This window comes from Tamandua tetradactyla, chromosome 3, assembly GCF_023851605.1.
Source record: "Tamandua tetradactyla isolate mTamTet1 chromosome 3, mTamTet1.pri, whole genome shotgun sequence".
Lineage (NCBI taxonomy): Eukaryota > Metazoa > Chordata > Mammalia > Pilosa > Myrmecophagidae > Tamandua > Tamandua tetradactyla.
In genome coordinates this window covers 184,181,857-184,206,620 of record NC_135329.1, presented here as the reverse complement: position 1 = coordinate 184,206,620, position 24,764 = coordinate 184,181,857, and positions in this window count along the sequence as shown.

Sequence of the window (24,764 nt, the reverse complement as noted above, 5' to 3'; positions counted from 1 at the left end):
AGAATGCCCCAAAATACGTGAGGAATATACTGCAAACACTGAAAAGGGAAATAGACTCATATACCATAATAGTTGGAGACTTCAACTCACCACTCTCATCAAGGGACAGAACATCTAGACAGAGGATCAACAAAGAAATAGAGAATCTGAATATTACTATAAATGAACTAGACTTAATAGACATTTATAGGACATTACATCCCACAACAGCAGGATACACCTTTTTCTCAAGTGCTCATGGATCATTCTCAAAGATAGACCATATGCTGGGTCACAAAGCAAGTCTCAACAAATTTAAAAAGATTGAAATCTTACACAACACTTTCTCGGACCATAAAGGAATGATGTTGGAAATCAATAATAGGCAGAGTGCCAGAAAATTCACAAATACGTGGAGGCTCAACAACACACTCCTAAACAATGACTGGGTCAAAGAAGAAATTGCAAGAGAAATTAGCAAATACCTCGAGGCGAATGAAAATGAAAACACAACATATCAAAACTTATGGGACGCAGCAAAGGCAGTGCTAAGAGGGAAATTTATTGCTCTAAATGCCTATATCAGAAAAGAAGAAAAGGCAAAAATGCAGGAATTAACTATCCATTTGGAAGAACTGGAGAAAGAACAGCAAGCTAACCCCAAAGCAAGCAAAAGGAAAGAAATAACAAAGATTAGAGCACAAATAAATGAAATTGAAAACATGAAAACAATAGAGAAAATCAATAAGACCAGAAGTTGGTTCTATGAGAAAATCAATAAGATTGATGGGCCCTTAGCAAGATTGACAAAAAGAAGAAGAGAGAGGATGCAAATAAATAAGATCAGAAATGGAAGAGGAGACATAACTACTGACCTCACAGAAATAAAGGAGGTAATAACAGGATACTATGAACAACTTTACGCTAATAAATACAACAATTTAGAGGAAATGGACGGGTTCCTGGAAAGACATGAACAACCAACTTTGACTCAAGAAGACATAGATGACCTCAACAAACCAATCACAAGTAAAGAAATTGAATTAGTCATTCAAAAGCTTCCTAAAAAGAAAAGTCCAGGACCAGATGGCTTCACATGTGAATTCTACCAAACGTTCCAGAAAGAATTAGTACCAATTCTCTTCAAACTCTTCAAAAAAATCGAAGTGGAGGGAAAACTACCTAATTCATTCTATGAAGCCAACATCACCCTCATACCAAAACCAGGCAAAGATATTACAAAAAAAGAAAACTACAGACCAATCTCTCTAATGAATACAGATGCAAAAATCCTCAACAAAATTCTAGCAAATTGAATCCAACAACACATTAAAAGAATTATACATCATGACCAAGTAGGATTCATCCCAGGTATGCAAGGATGGTTCAACATAAGAAAATCAATTAATGTAATACACCATATCAACAAATCAAAGCAGAAAAATCACATGATCATCTCAATTGATGCAGAGAAGGCATTCGACAAGATTCAACATCCTTTCCTGTTGAAAACACTTCAAAAGATAGGAATACAAGGGAACTTCCTTAAAATGATAGAGGGAATATATGAAAAACCCACAGCTAATATCATCCTCAATGGGGAAAAATTGAAAACTTTCCCCCTAAGATCAGGAACAAGACAAGGATGTCCACTATCACCACTATTATTCAACATTGTGTTGGAGGTTCTAGCCAGAGCAATTAGACAAGAAAAAGAAATACAAGGCATCAAAATTGGAAAGGAAGAAGTAAAACTATCACTATTTGCAGACGATATGATACTATACGTCGAAAACCCGGAAAAATCCACAACAAAACTACTAGAGCTAATAAATGAGTACAGCAAAGTAGCAGGTTACAAGATCAACATTCAAAAATCTGTAGCATTTCTATACACTAGTAATGAACAAGCTGAGGGGGAAATCAAGAAACGAATCCCATTTACAATTGCAACTAAAAGAATAAAATACCTAGGAATAAATTTAACTAAAGAGACAAAAAACCTATATAAAGAAAACTACAAAAAACTGCTAAAAGAAATCACAGAAGACCTAAATAGATGGAAGGGCATACCGTGTTCATGGATTGGAAGACTAAATATAGTTAAGATGTCAATCCTACCTAAATTGATTTACAGATTCAATGCAATACCAATCAAAATCCCAACAACTTATTTTTCAGAAATAGAAAAACCAATAAGCAAATTTATCTGGAAGGGCAGGGTGCCCCGAATTGCTAAAAACATCTTGAGGAAAAAAAACGAAGCTGGAGGTCTCGCGCTGCCTGACTTTAAGGCATATTATGAAGCCACAGTGGTCAAAACAGCATGGTATTGGCATAAAGATAGATATATCGACCAATGGAATCGAATAGAGTGCTCAGATATAGACCCTCTCATCTATGGACATTTGATCTTTGATAAGGCAGTCAAGCCAACTCACCTGGGACAGAGCAGTCTCTTCAATAAATGGTGCCTAGAGAACTGGATATCCATACGCAAAAGAATGAAAGAAGACCCATCTCTCACACCCTATACAAAAGTTAACTCAAAATGGATCAAAGATCTAAACATTAGGTCTAAGACCATAAAACAGTTAGAGGAAAATGTTGGGAGATATCTTATGGATCTTACAACTGGAGGCGGTTTTATGGACCTTAAACCTAAAGCAAGAGCACTGAAGAAGGAAATAAATAAATGGGAACTCCTCAAAATTAAACACTTTTGTGCATCAAAGAACTTCATCAAGAAAGTAGAAAGACAGCCTTCACAATGGGAGACAATATTTGGAAATGATATATCAGATAAAGGTCTAGTATCCAGAATTTATAAAGAGATTGTTCATCTCAACAACAAAAAGACAGCCAACCCAATTACAAAATGGGAAAAAGACTTGAACAGACACCTCTCAGAAGAGGAAATACGGATGGCCAAGAGGCACATGAAGAGATGCTCAATGTCCCTGGCCATTAGAGAAATGCAAATCAAAACCACAATGAGATATCATCTCACACCCACCAGAATGGCCATTATCAACAAAACAGAAAATGACAAGTGCTGGAGAGGATGCGGAGAAAGAGGCACACTTATCCACTGTTGGTGGGAATGTCAAAGGGTGCAACCACTGTGGAAGGCAGTTTGGCGGTTCCTCAAAAAGCTGAATATAGAATTGCCATACGACCCAGCAATACCATTGCTAGGTATCTACTCAAAGGACTTAAGGGCAAAGACACAAACGGACATTTGCACACCAATGTTTATAGCAGCATTATTTACAATTGCAAAGAGATGGAAACAGCCAAAATCTCCATCAACAGAAGAGTGGCTAAACAAACTGTGGTATATACATACGATGGAATATTATGCAGCCTTAAGACAAGATAAACTTATGAACCATGTAATAACATGGATGGACCTAGAGAATATTATGCTGAGTGAATCCAGCCAAAAACTAAAGGACAAATACTGTATGGTCCCACTGATGTGAACGGACATTCGAGAATAAACTTGAAATATGTCATTGGTAACAGAGTTCAGCAGGAGTTAGAAACAGGGTAAGACAATGGGTAATTGAAGCTGAAGGGATACAGACTGTGCAACAGGACTAGATACAAAAACTCAAAAATGGACAGCACAATAATACCTAATTGTAAAGTAATCATGTTAAAACACTGAATGAAGCTGCATCTGAGCTATAGGTTTTTGTTTTGTTTTGTTTTGTTTTGTTTTGATTTTACTATTATTACTTTTATTTTTTTCTCTATATTAACATTCTATATCTTTTTCGGTTATGTTGCTAGTTCTTCTAAACCAATGCAAATGTACTAAGAAATGATGATCATGCATCTATGTGATGATGTTAAGAATTAATGATTGCATGTGTAGAATGGTATGATCTCTAAATGTTGGGTTAATTTCTTTTTTTCCGTTAATTAAAAAAAAAAAAAAAAGAGAAGGGATAATTGGAGATGAAGGGATACAGACTGTACAACGGGACTGGATATAAAAACTCAGAAATGGACAGCACAATACTACCCAATTGTAATGCAATTATGTTAAAACACTGAATGAAGCTGCATGTGAGGTATAGGTTTTTTGTTTTTGTTTTTTTTGTTTTTTTTTTCTTTCTATTATTGTTTTAATTCTTATTCTGTTGTCTTTTTATTTCTTTTTCTAAATCGATGCAAATGTACTAAGAAATGATGAATATGCAACTATGTGATGTTATTAAGAATTACTGATTGTACATGTAGATTGGAATGATTTCTAATTGTTTTGTTAATTCTTTTTTTAATTAATAAAAAAAATTATTCATAGCAATATTAGTTGGGGGCAAGACATGGTTTGAGATGGTTCCTATCAGCTGAATGCCATTCATCAAAATGAGCGGCTGTGAGTCATTAAGAGCCAAATTCTACTGCAGCTGAGGGATAGGTGCACTGACAAAGGCATGCACACCTCTTACTAATCTACTGCACACATTTAGTTTACTCCATCCAGAGTAGCTTCTCAGGACTCTCCATCAATCTCAAAAAAAAGGAAAGTTGGACAACCGCAACCGCACTAAAGCAGATGGTCCTGAAACCGAAAATTTCATCTCCATTACTTTCTACTCATTTTAGATTCCCCTCCTCTTGGCTAGTAGTTCTGCTGGTCTATATAGGCAGCTTACCTCACAGGGTGACCCACACTCCACCCCTAAGGGATCTGATCCAATGGTTACTGTGCACTTAGTAGGCCATGTTTGATGTATTTGCCCTTTTAAGTTTAAAAAAGAACATGAGATTATCAGAAATGCAGCAGTGGATCCTGCATGTGCCAAACATAGTCCTCTCTGCTCCAAGAAGGAGCAGAATCTTACATCCTCATAACCATCAGGGTCACTTACCCCTGCCAGGAGGGCTGCTCCTTTCCGTGATTACTAGTCTGTTAAAACAAGCCACTGAAAGTGGTCAAGTGGCAACTGAGGCTTTATATTTAGTCATACAGGACTAATTCTGTTTTTCAGTGGAAGGCTCTCCCCTTTGGGAAACAAAACTTCCAATCAAATGGTTCAGATTTGCACAAATGGTTTAAATAAGCACAAATCTCCCAAGTGAGGCACTAGAAGTAATGGTAGCAGAGCCATTCCTGCTTTCATCGCTTGTTTTCCACGTTGTACACACAACATCATTTTATTGCTTATATCAACATAGTGTTCTCTCCTTGAAGGGAATCATCATCAAGCTAACAGCTCAGTTGTTCCTTTAAGAGGCTACCTCATGTGAGACTTTATCAGACCAGTGCTAGGTGCAGTGGACCTCATGGTCATGTACCCAGTGCCACACCCTCTCATAAACTGGGGTCCTTGGCCCAAGAAAATGATATGCAGTATTACATGTCAAGGAACCACTCTGTGAGCCCTTGAAGAGCAGAACTGGACTAATCCATGCAGGTGACAAAGGTATACCCATATGGAATACTATGGCAGAGCGCCCAGCAGCTAAGATCCCATAAAAATGATGAAAACCTCATGAAAGGTTGAAAACAGACATCCTGCTTTTCCCCTCTCAGAATGTGTTTCGCCCCCTTACTAAATGTTTCTCATGGCTGGTTCTTGATAGACAACTTTGGGTAAAAACGTTTCCTATACACATCTAAAGTACGTGCGTATGTGCTTCTTTGGAATGTATGCCTTCAACCTTGTTTTGAAAACAGTAACTGTAACAAAGATATATAATCAACAAAGCAGCTTCAATAAACAGCTTTTCACTTCCCAAGAAGTTCACTTCTTTCTTTTCATGTGGCAACCCTGAAACTGCAGGACAGAGTGTTCAGAGGTAACAAAATACATGTCAATTCTTGTCAGGATGAATTGCTGACCTTCCCGTAGTAGAAGTACAATAAAGGGAGTCCCTTGATCTGAGATGATGTTATGTGGGATCACATATGCATAAATCAGACACTAGGAGCCATCAGATCTGAGCAAATCTAGCTCATAATGATCAACTTAGGCCACACGGTCTTTTGATGAATCTCAGCCAAGTTCTAGTAGCATACCAGGAGTTGCTTTTCACATGGATATGGTTCCTGACCCCAGATGGAATGCCATTGCATCTAAACTCTAGAGGTCTGTGCTATGACTCTCCTACTGGAGCTTGCCAAAGACTCATCACAGTGTCTTTTCTATCATATAAGGCCAGATCAAATGGCCCAAGTGACAGGGCCAGTGGACTCAAAACTAATAGTCTTCCTTGTCACTTACTAAATGGGTCAGAAAAATATTTCTGAGTATAGAATAGGCTGCCTCCAAAACCCAAAGAGGTGTACTAGGTTTCCTTTTCTTTGTGGTACTTCCTCCTTCAAGTAAAAATGTTTTGCCCATCATTTTAGAAAAGATTTGACAGCATAGCCCAGATTTGAGACTCCTAAGAACATTACCAACTTGGAAGACTCTTGAGTTCTTTATAGGGTTTCTCCCTCATTCTCTACTCATTCTCTAGACTGCATGTATCTTATTTATCAAATCATCCAGGGCTCTTCACTCTTCTTACTTATCAGGATGCATTAACTTGTTATCATGTAGAGCAGATAAACGTGAAATGTTCATATGGTGTAGGTCCCTTTGTTCTCTATTGCAGCAAAGAAAGAGAGAATTAACATAGCCCTGAGGCTGGATGATGAATGTGTATCAGTATACCATTGAATATATGCTAATGCAAGGTATTTATGATCTTCCTTTCCTTGTGGCTATTTCTCTCTATCTCTTCTTTAGGCTGAATCTCAGGCAGTGGCTCTTTCTTCTCACAGGGCCAGCACCCCAGGCAGTTCCATCCCTTTGTCCAGGACCCCAGCTCTTTACTTCTGTTACCATCTCCTCCTTGAATTCCTACCCCCAGTAGTAGTTGTAGTTTCTTGATGTTTCCAAATTTTAATTTGCCTCACCATGGCCTATTTGGTTTTTCACTTCTTCTGATTCCTTCCTAACTATTTTGCCATACTAAGTTTTCTTTATTGAAGTATATGGCTGGGTTGTTCCCTTGAATGAATCCTGAATGACATACTAGATATTTGCTGAGAAGATATATATCATGCAAAAAAAAAAAAAAAAAAACCCAAAATATCAAGGTGGTAGGGGCTAGCTACCTCAAGATACCACCAACATATCCTTTGGGGAAGAATACAGGGTGGAGTTTGTATCAATGCCTGAAACAGGGCTGAAGCAAACTCAGGAATTCTGCTTGAATTGAAGGGAGGCAGGCAGCAGGTGCAACTTCCTTTTGTGATGTGGTTGCTGTCATTGCACAGCATAGAACTAGGACTACCTGAGATACACTCAGTATTTGAGGGCTGGAGAGACATTCACAAAGAACAGGGTGAAGCAAGTGAGACATTTGCCCCAGGGGCAGAATTTAAGGGGTCACCAAGAATTCAGTGAGCAAAATAAATCATATTTTAATGAAAACTTTTAAAAATCAAAATTAATGCAAACATCCACAATCAGAAAAATATCACATTTTAAATGAAAGCAGGATTCAAGCCTGCACTTGCATGACTCATCTACCTCACTTGCCTCACCCAGCCCCAATGATAGAAAAATTCTGGGAATAATGGAGGAGGAGGATCCCTGCAGAATCAGCATCCATTAGTGGGTTGAAGGTGTGGCCTGGTTGCTGCTGGTTCTCTTTGAGATTTGAGGTGGGAGCCCCAGGGCACTCAGTTGTCTGAAGAGGAGTGATGGCCAACGGTGATGGTATCTGATGGAGACAAAGACACTGTTTCTGGTCCCTTGTGTAAAGACAGCTTTAAAAAAGCAAAATTGGAAACTGGAGCTAACTGCAGTTAGCTGACTGAAGAAATTTCCCTAGGGAAAAATGACAGGATCAAGAAGCAAAACAAGAAAGAGAAAATTGATTTTCCTTTCTCCAGACTTCAGTTCATTGTCTAATATCTCCAATTAGTAGACCTGAGCAGGGAGCCATCTGAAAACAACAGGAATATGGTTTTCAGAGTGGAGTATATGAGGGTATGCTTGGAGCTCAGGATCAATAAGTGGAGTATATGAGGGTGTGTTTGGAGCTAAGGATCAATAATTTAAAAACAAACACTTGGAGCTTCACAGTGTGTATTGATTCAGGCAAGAGAATGTGGGTGGAAGTAACACTGCACTAACCCTGAACTAAGGCTTTTAGAGACACTTCATTTTTCTGCTTACTCTCATGTACTTTTGCCATCTTCTGTGAGAAGAGGATGTCCCGGGTAGCTGTTAGTCCAAGAAGAATTACGAGGCCCACGGAGATTTGAGCCTGATAAGGAGTCTGGAGCCAAGTTCAGCTGGAATCAGAAAGCCCAAAGGACATAGACATAAAATCAAGAAAAATATTTTTTCATTTTAAACCACTGAGGTTTTGTGATGGTCCCTTAGACTTCAAAACGAATGTGCTTGGGTTCCTCATCTGAAAAATGCATTAAATGATACTGCTTATTTCCTCAGGCTTAATGTGGCATCTTCTGAAATAAAGCAAAAAGGAGCATGTATTATAGAAAAAGAATGAGTAGCTCACAAGACAATAATGATTCTAATTTAATTAATTTGCTTGACTTGGAAATTGAGTTATTTCTTTCACATCTTCTTTATGACTGGGGAAATTGAAAGGCAGTTTAAATGTGCTTAAAATGGAATTTGGGTGTTTTGTCCTTGCTCTGTCTCATGTTAAGTTGCTTAACTTTTCTTAGCATTGCTGTCTCTTTTCTCAGAAGGTTAGTTCCCCATCTGCAGCTAATAAATACATATACAAACATTTATGAAATATAAAATAATACACATGGAAAGATTTATTTTATTGGATGTAACTTTGAGATTTAGATAGGAAAATATTTGAAGTCTTTGTCTTATTTTTAGCAAATGAAACTGGGCCCTCACTCCTTTTTAAATAGCATTGTTTCCCAAAGTAGATTTTTACTTAGATGAACTTTTCTCTTTCAAAGAGAAACTCAGAGTCGTTTATTAACTAATTTTTTTTGCAGCTGCCTTTCATTTCCAATGTTGACCAACACAGTTATAATATTTTACCCTACGCCATATGGACATTAATTTTCTGAAGTGTGCCTTTTCCATGGTCTTAATTTTAAATTGCATGAAATTACCACCTCTATGTTCCGCTGTTAATATTATAAAACATAACCCTGAAGTAAAAGGGAATACTTTATATGTGGGTTTGAAAAAACTTTCTCTCTTTCACCTTTTGCTCTCATCTGACACTAAAAAAATATTCACAAATGAAATAAAAGCTTTTAGCAAAGGATTAAAGACTTCCATAAATATGAACTATGCTCTTCCATTTTTATCACAGATACTGATAGTGTTGGCTAAGTAAATAATTTTTTCATACAAAATCATCCCTTATTTGAAGTTTATATCTTGCATAACATAGAAGAGTTGACCAGGTTATACAGAAATATGTGCAGTTTTGTTCTGCATCATCTTGAACCTCACTTAAATAAACTCCGTCAACAACATAATGAGAAATCTAGACAATGCGCTTTATATAAAAGGCCAAAAAGGGAACTTAAAGGGTCTACAATTTTGTGTCAGTGAGAAATAAAGAAAATATTTTACACACATTTCCATGCCTCATTTCCCTCATCCATATAGGCGATAAAAATGCTAATGAACCATCGTTAGCACTTTTTAAAGTGCCAGACACTGTTCTCAGCGTTTTACATGCACTTTCCCATCTAATCCTCCCAGTGGTCTATGAAACTTCAGTACCATGCCTAAGGTCACAGCATCATCTGTCACTGCAGTGTCCTCTGATATAGGCAGCATCCTGTCTGGTTCTGATCCACAGGTGTTGGTTCACACAGATTTCATTGACTCTATTTCTGTCAAAAAGCCCTTTGGGAGCAGAAATTAAGCCAATTTAATAAATATGCCTACGAGTCACCCCCAAAGAACCTCTCTTGTTGCTCAAATGTGGCCTTTCTCTCGAAGCCAACTTGGCAGGTGAACTCACTGCCCTCCCCCACTATGCGGGACATGCCTCCCAGGGGTGTGCCTGGCTCTCGCATCATGGGATGGAGAAAGTCTTTTGAACCAAAAGGGGGAAGAGAGAAATGAGACAAAATAAAGTTTCAGTGGCTGAGAGATTTTAAATAGAGTCAAGAGGTCATTCTGGAGGTTATTCTTATGCATTGTATAAATATCCCTTTTTAGCTTTTAGTGTATTACAGTAGTTGGAAGGAAGTACCTAAAACTGTTGAACTGTGTTCCAGTAGCCTTGATTCTTGAAGATAATTGTATAACTATATAGCTTTTACGGTGTGACCACATGATTGTGAAAACCTTGTGGCTGACACTCCCTTTATCCAGTGTATGGACAGATGAGTAAAAAAAGAAGGGCAGAAAAAAAATAAATAATAAGAGGGATAAGGGTTATGGGATGTTTTGGGTGTTCTTTTCCATCTCTTTTTATTCTTATATGTATTTTGGGGGGGAAGAAATGAAAATATTCAAAAATTGATTGTGGCAATGAATGCAAAACTAAATGATGATACTGTGAACCACTGATTTTACACTTTGGGTGATAATATGGTATGTGACTTTATCTCAATAAAATTGCATTAAAAATATTTTTTAAAAGCCCTCTGGGGACCAGTTTTTCTCATTGCTATATCCATGTACATGGAAACGCAGTCCGCTAGGCACAGGACCCTGAGAGGCACGAGAGTATCTCATTCCCTTACATGGCCGAGGACATTAAAGACAATTAAGGGAATGGTTCTAAAGACAGTGTCAGGGAGATTTCTTTTAATTGACAAGAAGAAAGGGATTGCAGCAGTGTGCCAGAAAGGAAGAAATAGGAAGCTAGCATGGTTGAATTATTTCAGGAAGAAAGGATTATTGCAATGAGACAAGGAGGAAAGAGATCAATCTGAGATATGTTACCTCAAGAGCTAACACAGTGGAAGTAAAAGAAAGATCATAGTTAAGTACAAGTTTCAGAGCCAAGGGCCCCTGGAAAAGCCATCTTGGAGAAGGGACACAGGTTGATTAAGAAAATAAACTCTGCTGTTGACAAATTTTATTTTATAACATTGTGAACATTTTCTTAAAAATTAGAATAGTTGATTTATAATAAAATCCCATTCCCCAACAAAATACTAAAATAAAACAAAAGGAACATCATTTTGTTTTCAGAGACAAATCCTAGAAACTACCAGCTTTCTGATAAGGTATACATAGTACTGTAAAATAGATATTATTTTAACTTTGTAAAATATGTATATACAGTGGGTGTGTGTGTTTGTGTGTGTGTGTGAAAATGAAAAAAATCTAGCAATAGCATTAGTTAGAGGAAATAACTCTATTTCAGGGAGGATTTTCCTTGAAAGAATGTTATGGGTGGCAATATAGTAAGATGAGACAATTTTTCAATGAGTGAATGGTTTTGCAAGCAAGCCTAAGTAAATAAATAAATAAATTGAAATACAAACTCAAAAGTACTTGTCTTTGTTAAAGTTTATGGAGCAACTCTGGGTAAAATGCATTGATTTATCCTATGCCACCATCAAGGTAACAGCTCCTTCCCACTCCAGAAGGAAATGGACAGCAAAGATTTTGGGCTCATCTGCTCTTCGGGGTCTTAGGCACCCTGCAGAATAATTGGAGAAAGTCGTAGCATAGATGAGTCTGTTCAATATTTGCCACAGGAAAGTTTAGAACATCAAATGTAATAATGTAAAAGTATACTGCTTTCCAATCAGTTGAAGAAATATACAGCAATGAGTGGGGAAGGAGTAAAAAACCATGTTCCTGGAGATTAGCATTCTTTGGTTTCCAATGGTGTGGGCAGGCCCATTAAGGAAATCTTGGGAGATGGTAACCCATGAAAAGGACTGAGAGCTGGTCCTGCTCCCATTTCCCAGGCCCCTCTTGTGGTTAGTAAAGGACAAAGTACAGCAGGAGTTCCATTCGAATCAAAACTGTAGTTGAGAAAACACAAAAGTTTAATTTAGAAGGAAACATGAACATCTAACCTGAAACCAAATCTAGGTCTGGGAAAGGAGAAAATAATATCTTAGTTGGGGTATAATATCATAATCGGACTCAGAATCTACTTTACCTGTGAGTGTATTAACCTTACATAAATTGCCAGTTTTGGCCTCAAACAGGCATTCAGGCCCTTTCCAGCATTTTCCTGGGGGTCTGAATTCCTTTGGGTATGCAAGAGCTTGAACCTTAGAAAATAGAAAGGAAGCATTCACTTTTGTTTCTTAGGCCATGACAAATTTTTTAGGCCATGAAAATACTGTTTCCTTTCAGAAAGAATGATTCACACTTTCTAATTTTGTTTTAATTAAACACTTATTCAAAGCTAAAGATAAGGCTAATGAAATCTGGAGAGAAGTGATTTAGGGGTTGAGTAATTTTATTGATCTAACACTAAGTTTGTGGGGAAACCTTTAAATCTTTATATTTGTGACTTTTCATTTTCTATATTTAAATTTCAAGAAATACCAGCTTCATGATTTTGCCATATGATTGTCCTGATTTAATTCTGGCCACTATGTTATCTTGTTGATTTTTAAGTTGTAATCAAATGAACAACTCACCACTCCCCATTTCATTGGGACGTACAAATAAATCACTTAATACACTATATTTAACTACCACATATTATATATGCTCTTACATGTTATAATTATATGTAACATAAAACGTATCTAGTTAATAAGCTAATAAGCTGTATGAATCTCCTAAAAGTACTATGAAGTCCTACTTGCTATAAGCTCTGGAGTAGGAAGCAGTAAGAAAATGAATAGAAATTTGACACAAAAAATTATATCAAAACAATAGCATTTATCATTGAGTTGTAAATATAAAGGATATGTTATTTGGGGGAAACCTTCATGCTATAATAAAGATTTGCATTTAAATTTACATCCAGGAGGTGCATGTGTGGTTCAGTGGTAGAATGCTCGCCTTACATGATGGAGACCCAGGTTCGATTCCCAGACCATGCACCCAAAAAACAAAACAAAAGAAATTTACATTCATGATTGGGGAAAAAGATATATTGGGTGTATATCACTCCTATTCAGAAAGATTGATGGATTTTTTTAAAACCTGGATAGCCAAAGTGTAGAGTAGGGAAAATGTGCTCTTCAGCAGAAAACTATGCATCTCCTATAGCTTACTCTTCTGCTTTATCTCACGATAATTCTGTAGAACCTATTCTGTAGCTCTGGAAATCATCAATAACTGATAACAATGCAAAAGAATTCATGCCTATTGGCAAGCAAATTCAGTCCTGTCCAATCATTTTATTAGGCCAGAATAACCCTAACACAAAAATGAGACAAAGATATTCCAAGAAAGAGAGCTACGGACCAATAACTCTCATGCACATAGGCAAAAAATTTCTTTTAAAAAAATTTAGCCAGTCAAATCTAACTAAATATAGTAAACGATAACCAAGGGAAGTTTTCCCAGGAAAGGTCATCATAACATTCAAAAAATCAATCAATATAATCTACCACAATACTAGAATAAAGGAGAAAGTTCAAATTATGATTTTAATTAGAAAAGTTATTAAACTAAATTTAACTTTAGTTCATAATAAAAATTTTCATTAAATAATGAACAGAAGAGAACTTCCTCACCCTAATTATGAACAGCTAGGAAAAATTTATAGCTAATACCACCTCAAAGTCTACAAAACTCAATGCCTTCTACCTAAGTTTTTAAAAAGGCAAGAGTCTGTTCTCATCATTTCTATTCCACATCATACTGGAAGCTCTAGCTATACAATAATACTGAGAGAGAGAAAGAGAGAACACATGAATGAGATAGAAGAAAAAGAGAAGAAAGAAAGAAGAAAACAAGAAAAAATAATGAAGCATGAAGATTGGAAAGGAGAAAGCAAAACTGCTTTTCCTTGTGGATGACATGATCATATAGATAGAAAATCCTAGTGAACATTAAGGGAATTATTGGAAACTAAAAAATTAAGTTAGCAAGTCGCAGGATAAAAGGTCAATATTTAAAAATGAATTCTATTTTTATGTACAAACAATAAATAATTAGAAAGGGATTTTTTTTAACTTTATTTGTAATACATTAAAAAACTCTTAGGAAAAATTTTAATAAAGGTTGTGAAGGCCTGTAACTGAAAAAAAAAAATTGTAAAGGAAAATATAAGAGAAGACCTAAACAAATAGTGCAATACACCATGTTCATGATTTGAAAAACTCAATGTAGTTAATATGCCAATTCTCTCCAAAATAACCTACAGACTCAATGCACTGTCAGTTGTAAAAGGCTTTTTTGAAGAAATTGACAGGGGAGTTTAAATTTTTAGGGAAAGGCTATTCCTAAAAAACGTATATCCAGAACACTTCACTGAACAACAACAGAATACATATTCTTCTCCAGTGCAAAAGATTGAATGTGAACCCCTACCTCACACCATATACAAAAGTCAGTTCTAAATTTAGGTCAAGACCTAAATATAAGACTCAGAACTAGAATACTCCTAGAAGAAAATGTAGGGAAACATTTTCAGGACCTTATGTTAGGCAACGGTTTCCCAGATTTTACACCCAAAGCACAAGCAACCAAAAGAAAAAAATAGATAAATGGGTCCTCATCAAAATTAAAACTTTTGTGCCTCTAAGGACTTTATCATAAGAAACCTACATGACAGGTATATTCATGATGTGGTATATACATGCAATGGAATATTATTCAGCTGTAAGGAGAAGTGAAATTCTGAAACATGCAAGAACATGGGTGAAACATGAAGACACACGTTGAGTGAAATAAGCCTGATACAAAAGGACAAATATTGTTTTGAACTCACTGGTATGAAATAATTAGAATAAGCAAACTCATCCAGAGTTAGAATCTAGAATATAATTTACCAGGGGATGGGGTGGAGTTATGGAATAAGGAGTTAAGGCTTCAGGCTTAAAATGTAAACAGTTTCTATTAGGGACAATGGAAAAAGTATGGCAATGGATGAGGATGTTGGTAGCACAACACTGGAAACATAATTGACAGGACTGAATTATATATTTAAATGTTGTTAAAAGGGGAAATGTTGTTAATAACAGCGTGGTATTTGGGAATCCTATATTTTATGCATTTTTTTTCTGTAAACCCACAACTTCTCTAATAAAAAGAAAAAGATGCTGGGACAACTGAATATCTGTGTGGGGGAGAAAAATGTTCCTTGACCTTATCTCACACCACACATTAAAATGTATCACAGATCATTAACTCAAAATGGATCGTAGACCTAAATATAGGAACTACAAATAATAAACTTCTATATGAAAACATAGAAGAAAATCTTTGTGATACTGGGTTTGGCAAAAAAATTTTTAAACAGGAAAAAGAAATGATGAACTATAAAAGAAGAAAAACAGATTTCATCAAAATTGAAAACTTTTGCTCCTTGAAAGACAAGGTTAAGAATATGAAAAGTGAGACTTCCGGAGAAGATGGCGGCTTAGTAAGACGCACGGGTCTTAGGTCCTCCTCCAGAACAGCTACTAGAGAAGTAGAAACGATTCAGAACAGCTCCCGGAGCCACGACAGAGACCAAGAAGACAGCGTACCCCATTCTGGAATGGCTAACTGGCTGGGAGAACCCGCTCCGGTGAGATCGTTGAGGGGCGTGGGCTTCCCTGGGCCGGGGCGGCAGGTGGCCGGAGTTCCCTCCTTCCCTCCTTCCCGGGCTGGCTGGGAGAATTGGACAGATGGTCCCCTTAAGCCGCGGCAGCTGGCGCCCACCCCCACGTGCGGCCCCCCAGACCAGCTGGGAGAATTGGATCGGAGATCCCCAAGCCACGGAGAACGGCGACCGGGGTCCCTTCCAAACACGTGGTTTCCCGGTCCGGCTGGGAACAGTGGATAGACACTTCCTCAAGCCGCGGCGGCTGGGGCACCCCCGCCACGCTTGGCGCCCCGGAGCAGCTGGGAAATTTGGACAGGCGTTCCCCCAAGCTGTGGAGGCCAGTGACCCTCCCTGCGTGCGGACCCTCGGGCCGGCTGGGAGATTTGGATTGGCACTTCCCCAAGCCGCTTCGGCTGGCAACCCCCCCCCCCCCATAGTGAGAGTTTTCCAGAGTTAAAGGAGCCGCAGCATCTTTTACTGGTGGGACTCGCAGACAGATAAGCGCCACGAGCGCCAGCTACTGGGCAGGATAAGAAAAACAGAGACCAGAGATCTCACAGAAAAATCTTTCAACCTGTTGGGTCCAACAACCAGGGAAATCTGACTAAATGCCCAGACGCCAGCAGAAGATAATGGATCACGCTCAGAAAATTGAAAATATGGCCCAGTCAAAGGAACAAACCAATAGTTCAAATGAGATACAGGAGCTGAGACAACTAATGCTGAATATACGAACAGAAATGGAAAACCTCTTTAAAAACCAAATCGATAAATTGAGGGAGGACATGAAGAAGACATGGGCTGAACAAAAAGAAGAAATAGAAAAACTGAAAAAACAAATTACAGAACTTATGGGAGTGAAGGACAAAGTAGAAAAGCTAGAAAAAACAATGGATACCTATAATGGTAGATTTAAAGAGACAGAAGCTAGAATTAGTGAATTGGAGGATGGAACATCTGAATTCCAAAAAGAAACAGAAACTATAGGGAAAAGAATGGAAAAATTTGAACAGGGGATCAGGGAACTGAAGGACAATATGAAGCGCACAAATATACGTGTTGTGGGTGTCCCAGAAGGAGAAGAGAAGGGAAAAGGAGGAGGAAAACTAATGGAAGAAATTATCACTGAAAATTTCCCAACTCTTATGAAAGACCTAAAATTACAGATCCAAAAAGTGCAGCATACCCCAAAGAGAATAGACCCAAATAGGCGTTCTCCAAGACACTTACTAGTTAGAATGTCAGAGGTCAAAGAGAAAGAGAGGATCTTGAAAGCAGCAAGAGAAAAACAATCTGTCACATACAAGGGAAACCCAATAAGACTATGTGTAGATTTCTCAGCAGAAACCATGGAAGCTAGAAGACAGTGGGGTGATATATTTAAATTACTAAAAGAAAAAAACTGCCAACCAAGACTCCTATATCCAGAAAAATTGTCCTTCAAAAATGAGGGAGAAATTAAAACATTCTCAGACAAAAAGTCACTGAAAGAATTTGTGACCAAGAGACCAGCTCTGCAAGAAATACTAAAGGGAGCACTAGAGTCAGATATGAAAAGACAGAAGAGAGAGGTATGGAGAAGAGTGTAGAAAGAAGGAAAATCAGATATAATATATATAATACAAAAGGCAAAATGGTACAGGAAAATATTATACAAACAGTAATAACACTAAATGTTAATGGACTGAATTCCCCAATCAAAAGACATAGACTGGCAGAATGGATTAAAAACAAGATCCTTCTATATGCTGTCTACAGGAAACTCATCTTAGACCCAAAGATAAACATAGGTTGAAAGTGAAAGGTTGGGAAAAGATATTTCATGCAAATAACAACCAGAAAAGAGCAGGAGTGGCTATACTAATATCCAACAAATTAGACTTCAAATGTAAAACAGTTAAAAGAGACAAAGAAGGACACTATATACTAATAAAAGGAACAATTAAACAAGAAGACATAACAATCATAAGTATTTATGCACCGAACCAGAATGTTCAAAAATACATGAGGAATACACTGCAAACACTGAAAAGGGAAATAGACACATCTACCATAATAGTTGGAGACTTCAATTCACCACTCTCATCAATGGACAGACCATCTAGACAGAGGATCAATAAAGAAACAGAGAATCTGAATATTACTATAAATGAGCTAGACTTAACAGACATATATAGGACATTACGTCCCACAACAGCAGGATACACCTTTTTCTCAAGTGCTCATGGATCATTCTCAAAGATAGACCATATGCTGGGTCACAAAGCAAGTCTTAACAAATTTAAAAAGATTGAAATCTTACACAACACTTTCTCAGACCATAAAGGAATGATGTTGGAAATCAATAATAGGCAGAGTGCCAGAAAATTCACAAATACGTGGAGGCTCAACAACACACTCCTAAACAACGACTGGGTCAAAGAAGAAATTGCAAGAGAAATTAGCAAATACCTCGAGGCGAATGAAAATGAAAACACAACATATCAAAACTTATGGGACGCAGCAAAGGCAGTGCTAAGAGGGAAATTTATTGCTCTAAATGCCTATATCAGAAAAGAAGAAAAGGCAAAAATGCAGGAATTAACTATCCATTTGGAAGAACTGGAGAAAGAACAGCAAGCTAACCCCAAAGCAAGCAAAAGGAAAGAAATAACAAAGATTAGAGCAGAAATAAATGAAATTGAAAACATGAAAACAATAGAGAAAATCAATAAGACCAGAAGTTGGTTCTATGAGAAAATCAATAAGATTGATGGGCCCTTAGCAAGATTGACAAAAAGAAGAGAGAGAGAGGATGCAAATAAATAAGATCAGAAATGGAAGAGGAGACATAACTACTGACCTCACAGAAATAAAGGAGGTAATAACAGGATACTATGAACAACTTTACGCTAATAAATACAACAACTTAGATGAAATGGACGGGTTCCTGGAAAGACATGAACAACCAACTTTGACTCAAGAAGACATAGATGACCTCAACAAACCAATCACAAGTAAAGAAATTGAATTAGTCATTCAAAAACTTCCTAAAAAGAAAAGTCCCGGACCAGACGGCTTCACACGTGAATTCTACCAAACATTCCAGAAAGAATTAGTACCAATTCTCCTCAAACTCTTCAAAAAAATCGAAGCGGAGGGAAAGCTACCTAATTCATTCTATGAAACTAACATCACCCTCATACCAAAACCAGGCAAAGATATTACAAAAAAAGAAAACTACAGGCCAATCTCTCTAATGAATATAGATGCAAAAATCCTCAACAAAATTCTAGCAAATTGAATCCAACAACACATTAAAAGAATTATACATCATGACCAAGTAGGATTCATCCCAGGTATGCAAGGATGGTTCAACCTAAGAAAATCAATTAATGTAATACACCGTATCAACAAATCAAAGCAGAAAAATCACATGATCATCTCAATTGATGCAAAGAAGGCAATTGACAAGATTCAACATCCTTTCCTGTTGAAAGCACTTCAAAAGATAAGAATACAAGGGAACTTCCTTAAAATGATAGAGGGAATATATGAAAAACCCACGGCTAATACCATTCTCAATGGAGAAAAATTGAAAACGTTCCCCCTAAGATCAAGAACAAGACAAGGATGTCCATTATCACCACTAGTATTCAACATCGTGTTGGAGGTTCTAGCCAGAGCAATTAGACAAGAAAAAGAAATACAATGCATCAAAATTGCAAAGAAAGAAGTAAAACTATCACTGTTTGCAGACGATATGATACTATACGTCGAAAACCCGGAAAAATCCACAACAAAACTACTAGAGCTAATAAATGAGTACAGCAAAGTAGCAGGTTACAAGATCAACATTCAAAACTCTGTAGCATTTCTATACACTAGTAATGAACAAGCTGAGGGGGAAATCAAGAAACGAATCCCATTTACAATTGCAACTAAAAGAATAAAATACCTAGGAATAAATTTAACTAAAGAGACAAAAAACCTATATAAAGAAAACTACAAAAAACTGTTAAAAGAAATCACAGAAGACCTAAATAGATGGAAGGGCATACCGTGTGCATGGATTGGAAGACTAAATATAGTTAAGATGTCAATTCTACCTAAATTGATTTACAGATTCAATGCAATACCAATCAAAATCCCAACAACTTATTTTTCAGAAATAGAAAAACCAATAAGCAAATTTATCTGGAAGGGCAGGGTGCCCCGAATTGCTAAAAACATCTTGAGGAAAAAAAACGAAGCTGGAGGTCTCGCGCTGCCTGACTTTAAGGCATATTATGAAGCCACAGTGGTCAAAACAGCATGGTATTGGCATAAAGATAGATATATCGATCAATGGAATCGAATAGAGTGCTCAGATATAGACCCTCTCATCTATGGACATTTGATCTTTGATAAGGCAGTCAAGCCAACTCACCTGGGACAGAGCAGTCTCTTCAATAAATGGTGCCTAGAGAACTGGATATCCATACGCAAAAGAATGAAAGAAGACCCGTATCTCACACCCTATACAAAACTTAACTCAAAATGGATCAAAGATCTATACATTAGGTCTAAGACCATAAAACTGTTAGAGGAAAATGTAGGGAGATATCTTATGAAACTTACAATTGGAGGCGGTTTTATGGACCTTAAACCTAAAGCAAGAGCACTGAACAAAGAAATAAATAAATGGGAGCTCCTCAAAATTAAACACTTTTGTGCATCAAAGAACTTCATCAAGAAAGTAGAAAGACAGCCTACACAATGGGAGACAATATTTGGAAATGACATATCAGATAAAGGTCTAGTATCCAGAATTTATAAAGAGATTGTCCAACTCAACAACAAAAAGACAGCCAACCCAATTACAAAATGGGAAAAAGACTTGAACAGACACCTCTCAGAAGAGGAAATACAAATGGCCAAAAGGCACATGAAGAGATGCTCAATGTCCCTGGCCATTAGAGAAATGCAAATCAAAACCACAATGAGATATCATCTCACACCCACCAGAATGGCCATTATCAACAAAACAGAAAATGACAAGTGCTGGAAAGGATGCGGAGAAAGAGGCATACTTATCCACTGTTGGTGGGAATGTCAAAGGGTGCAACCACTGTGGAAGGCAGTTTGGCGGTTCCTCAAAAAGCTGAATATAGAATTGCCATATGACCCAGCAATACCATTGCTGGGTATCTACTCAAAGGACTTAAGGGCAAAGACACAAACGGACATTTGCACACCAATGTTTATAGTAGCGTTATTTACAATTACAAAGAGATGGAAACAGCCAAAATGTCCATCAATAGATGAGTGGCTAAACAAACTGTGGTATATACATACGATGGAATATTATGCAGCTTTAAGACAGAATAAACTTATGAAGCATGTAATAACATGTATGGACCTAGAGAATATTATGCTGAGTGAGTCTAGCCAAAAACTAAAGGACAAATACTGTACGGTCCCACTGATGTGAACCGATATTCGAGAATAAACTTGGAATATGTCATTGGTAACAGAGACCAACAGGACTTAGAAACAGGGTAAGATAATGAGTAGTTGGACCTGAAGGGATACAGACTGTACAACAGGACTAGATACAAAAACTCAAAAATGGACAGCACAATAATACCTAATTGTAAAGTAATTATGTTAAAACACTGAATGAAGCTGCATCTGAGCTATAGGTTTTTTTTTTGTTTGTCTGTTTGTTTGTTTGTGTCTTTTTTTTTACTATTAATATTTTTTTTATTTTTTTCTCTATATTAACATTCTATATCTTTTTCTGTTGTTTTGCTAGTTCTTTTCCTAAATCGATGCAAATGTACTAAGAAATGATGATCATGCATCTATGTGATGATGTTAAGAATTACTGATTGCATATGTAGAATGGAATGATTTCTAAATGTTGTGTTAATTTCTTTTTTTTCTTTAATTAATAAAAAAGTAAAAATAAATAAAAAGAATATGAAAAGTCAAACCAATAACCGGGAGGAATATATTTAATAAAAACCATATTACTTAAGAACTTGTAGCCAGAACAGACAAAGAATTCTTTCAACTTTATATAAGACTCAGCATGTAAAAATGATCAGAAAGTTTGAATATACACTTCAGAAAAGATAAATAAGTAGCCAATAAGCACATGAAAAGATGCTTAACATCAGCAGTCATCACAGAAATGCAAATCAGAATTTCAATGAGATAGCCTTATATACCCAATAAAACAGTTGAAGTTAAAAAAAAACTAAAAACAGACAATGCTAAGTGATTACTAACGTATGAAGCAACTGGACCTCTCAGATATTGTTGGTGGGAATGTAAAATAGTACAGCCCCTTTTGAAAACATAGGTTTGTCACTTATAAAGTTAAATATACATTTAACATATAACCTAGCTCTCCTACTCCTACAAGTTTATCTAAGAGAAATGTAAACATATTCCACAGAAAGGATTACATGCAAAAGTTCATAGCAGCCGTAATCACAATAGCCAAAACCTGAAGCAATCAAAATGCCCATGAATAGGTGAATGGAAAAACAAATTCTGATGTAACTATAATATAGAATACCACTTACCAGTAAAAAGGAATGAGATATTAATGTATGCAACAACATGGATGAGTCTCAAAAGCACTATGCAAAGGAAAAGAAATCAAACATAAAAGACCAAAAATATGCAATTCTATTTACATCTAATTCTAAAAATGGGAAAGCTACAGTGACAGAAAGCAGATCAGTGCTTGACTGCAAATGGGGATCAAAAGAGATCCCTGCAAACTGGCACAAGAAAGCTTTCTAGGATATTAGAACTGTTCTGTATCTTGATTATAGTGTTGTTTTTTCATAACTGTATACAATTACTAAAATTCATTAAACTGTGCACTTAAATTGGGAAAATTTTACTATATGTAAATTATACTAAATAAAGCTGGAAAAAAATTACCGCTACTGTACAAAAAAAAATCACAGCCACATCTCTGAGAGCTTTGTTATTATTTATTTCACTCAGCTACTCACACACAACTGTCTGAAAGCAGTGATTACTTTTTTCCTATTTCTCTCAGAGGGGAAATAAATATTGTGACAAAATAATGCTGATGAACCAGGTGGATTCTGAGTTTGGCTGTGAGTAACTAAGCAAAGTTTTCAATCCTGAATCTTCCAAGTACTGTCAAGGAACCAAATCAGTGATACATCTAAGGGAACTCACACAGATTTATTTTATTGTCACAACTGACATAGCTTGCTGTCTAAAACTGAAATGTTCAGGCACTATAATAAGCAAGTTCTTTAGAATAAGCCTTTCCAAATACCAAAGCTGCCAAAGGAGCCATTTTCTGATTCATATTAGGCAATTTCATTTGAAATTAAATTGTTGCCCTTTGTGCCTGCTGCAGTGAAAAAAACATCAACTCCTGATGGATACCTTTTCTGTGATAGGCAAAGCAATACCAGGAAGGTCCCTTGGACCTTTCTCAAAGTTTATCAAGTGCACAGGAAAAAAAGGAGTAAGAGTGTAACTGCTATAAGGGTTTGTAATTTTCTTAGAGATTTACTTATGACTGCACACTTTATTTTAGGAAGTAAACTGCATGTCATTTTTATTTCGTGGTGGACGAGGGAGCTGGAAAACAGATCACTTACTTGGCAAAATATTTCCTAGCACATTCCCTATATTTAGACAATTTAAATAATATGACATAGTTTTGCAGATAGGCTGTGGCCTTTGCTGTTGGCAGTTCAGAGAGGGGTGAGCATTAACCAGTCTCTTTCTGAACTCAAGAAGGTGTAATGACTTGTTGCAGGCAGAGTGGACGTGACAGCAACTGAGTTACCAGGGCATCCAGGACCTCTGGCTCCTCTCAAATCCTCCCAAATTCAATCCACTGAGATATATTTGATCCACTGAGGCAGATTTCCCAGTGATCTAGAAAACAGATATTATGTAAAAGTCAAATGAAAAATCTTCAAACAAATGTCTGCAGCATCCCAATAGAGACTGATGAAGAATAACCAAAAAACTTGTAGGAATCTGAAAACCTCTGCTCTCAAAAATCACAGAACCAGAGGCAGGGGCAGCCATCCTCAGCCCGTGAGGTCAGTGTGTTAGGGGCTTGGAAGGCTGCACTGAAGGTTGAGAGGAGGGCCCTGAGGAATGTCTTCCAAGTCAGGGATTTAAAACTCAGTGTATGGAACCATCCTGCAGCAAAAAGGACCCTGGCATTTAACAAGTCTTCAGAAATCGGAATTCATGAGAGTCTTCCTCTCTGCATCATTCGATTTTCTGCTTCTTAAAATGTATGTGTAAGCAGAGAGGAGTCAATAAAATGATTGGGGGAAGTGGGGAACAAGACATGAGATGAAAACCAACTTGCCCTATGTCGGCCAAGTTGCAGAGTTCAGTGTTAGGGCAGACCGTATTAGTTAGCTATTGCATATGACTCCAAAATTTAACAGCTTAACACAGCACTCATTTGTTATCTCATAGTTTCTGTGGGTCAGAGACTTGGTACATCTCCTCTAGTTTCTCTAGGTCAGCGCCTCTCATGGTGTGCAGTGAAGTTGTTGGTTAGAGCTATCAGCTCAAGGTTCAACTGGGAGGTTCTGCTTTTGAGCTCACTAATAGGGCTGTTGACTGGCCTCTGGTCCTCATTTGAGCATTAGTTAGAAACGTGAGTTCTTTGTGGTATGGCAGCTGGCTTCCCCCACAGCAAATGTTCCAAAGAAAAAGGGGTTGGGGGTTGGGCTGGGGAAAAGATTGGTAAAGGGAAAGCAAGTCTTTTTGCCACCTCATCTTAGAAGTGACATCCCATACCTTTTGTCATATTCTTTTTGTTAGAAGGAAGTCACTAGGTTCAGCTCCCCACACAAAGAGGGACCAGTGGGGACTATTTTTGAGGTTGCCAAAAACAAGTATGGGTTTGTTTTATTATTTCTAAGCTTTATGAACATCTTTCTTCAAACGATTTTGGGATGCATTTCCCAAATCGAAACGCTTTAAGCAAAGCTTTCAAAGACTTTCAAAGCTCTTAGAAATAAAAATTAATATATTGTAATATATGATTTGCATCATTCCATAGTTGAAAGAATATATATTACTTCTTTTTATATTTTTACTCCAAATTTTACTTTTTTTTTTTAATATCA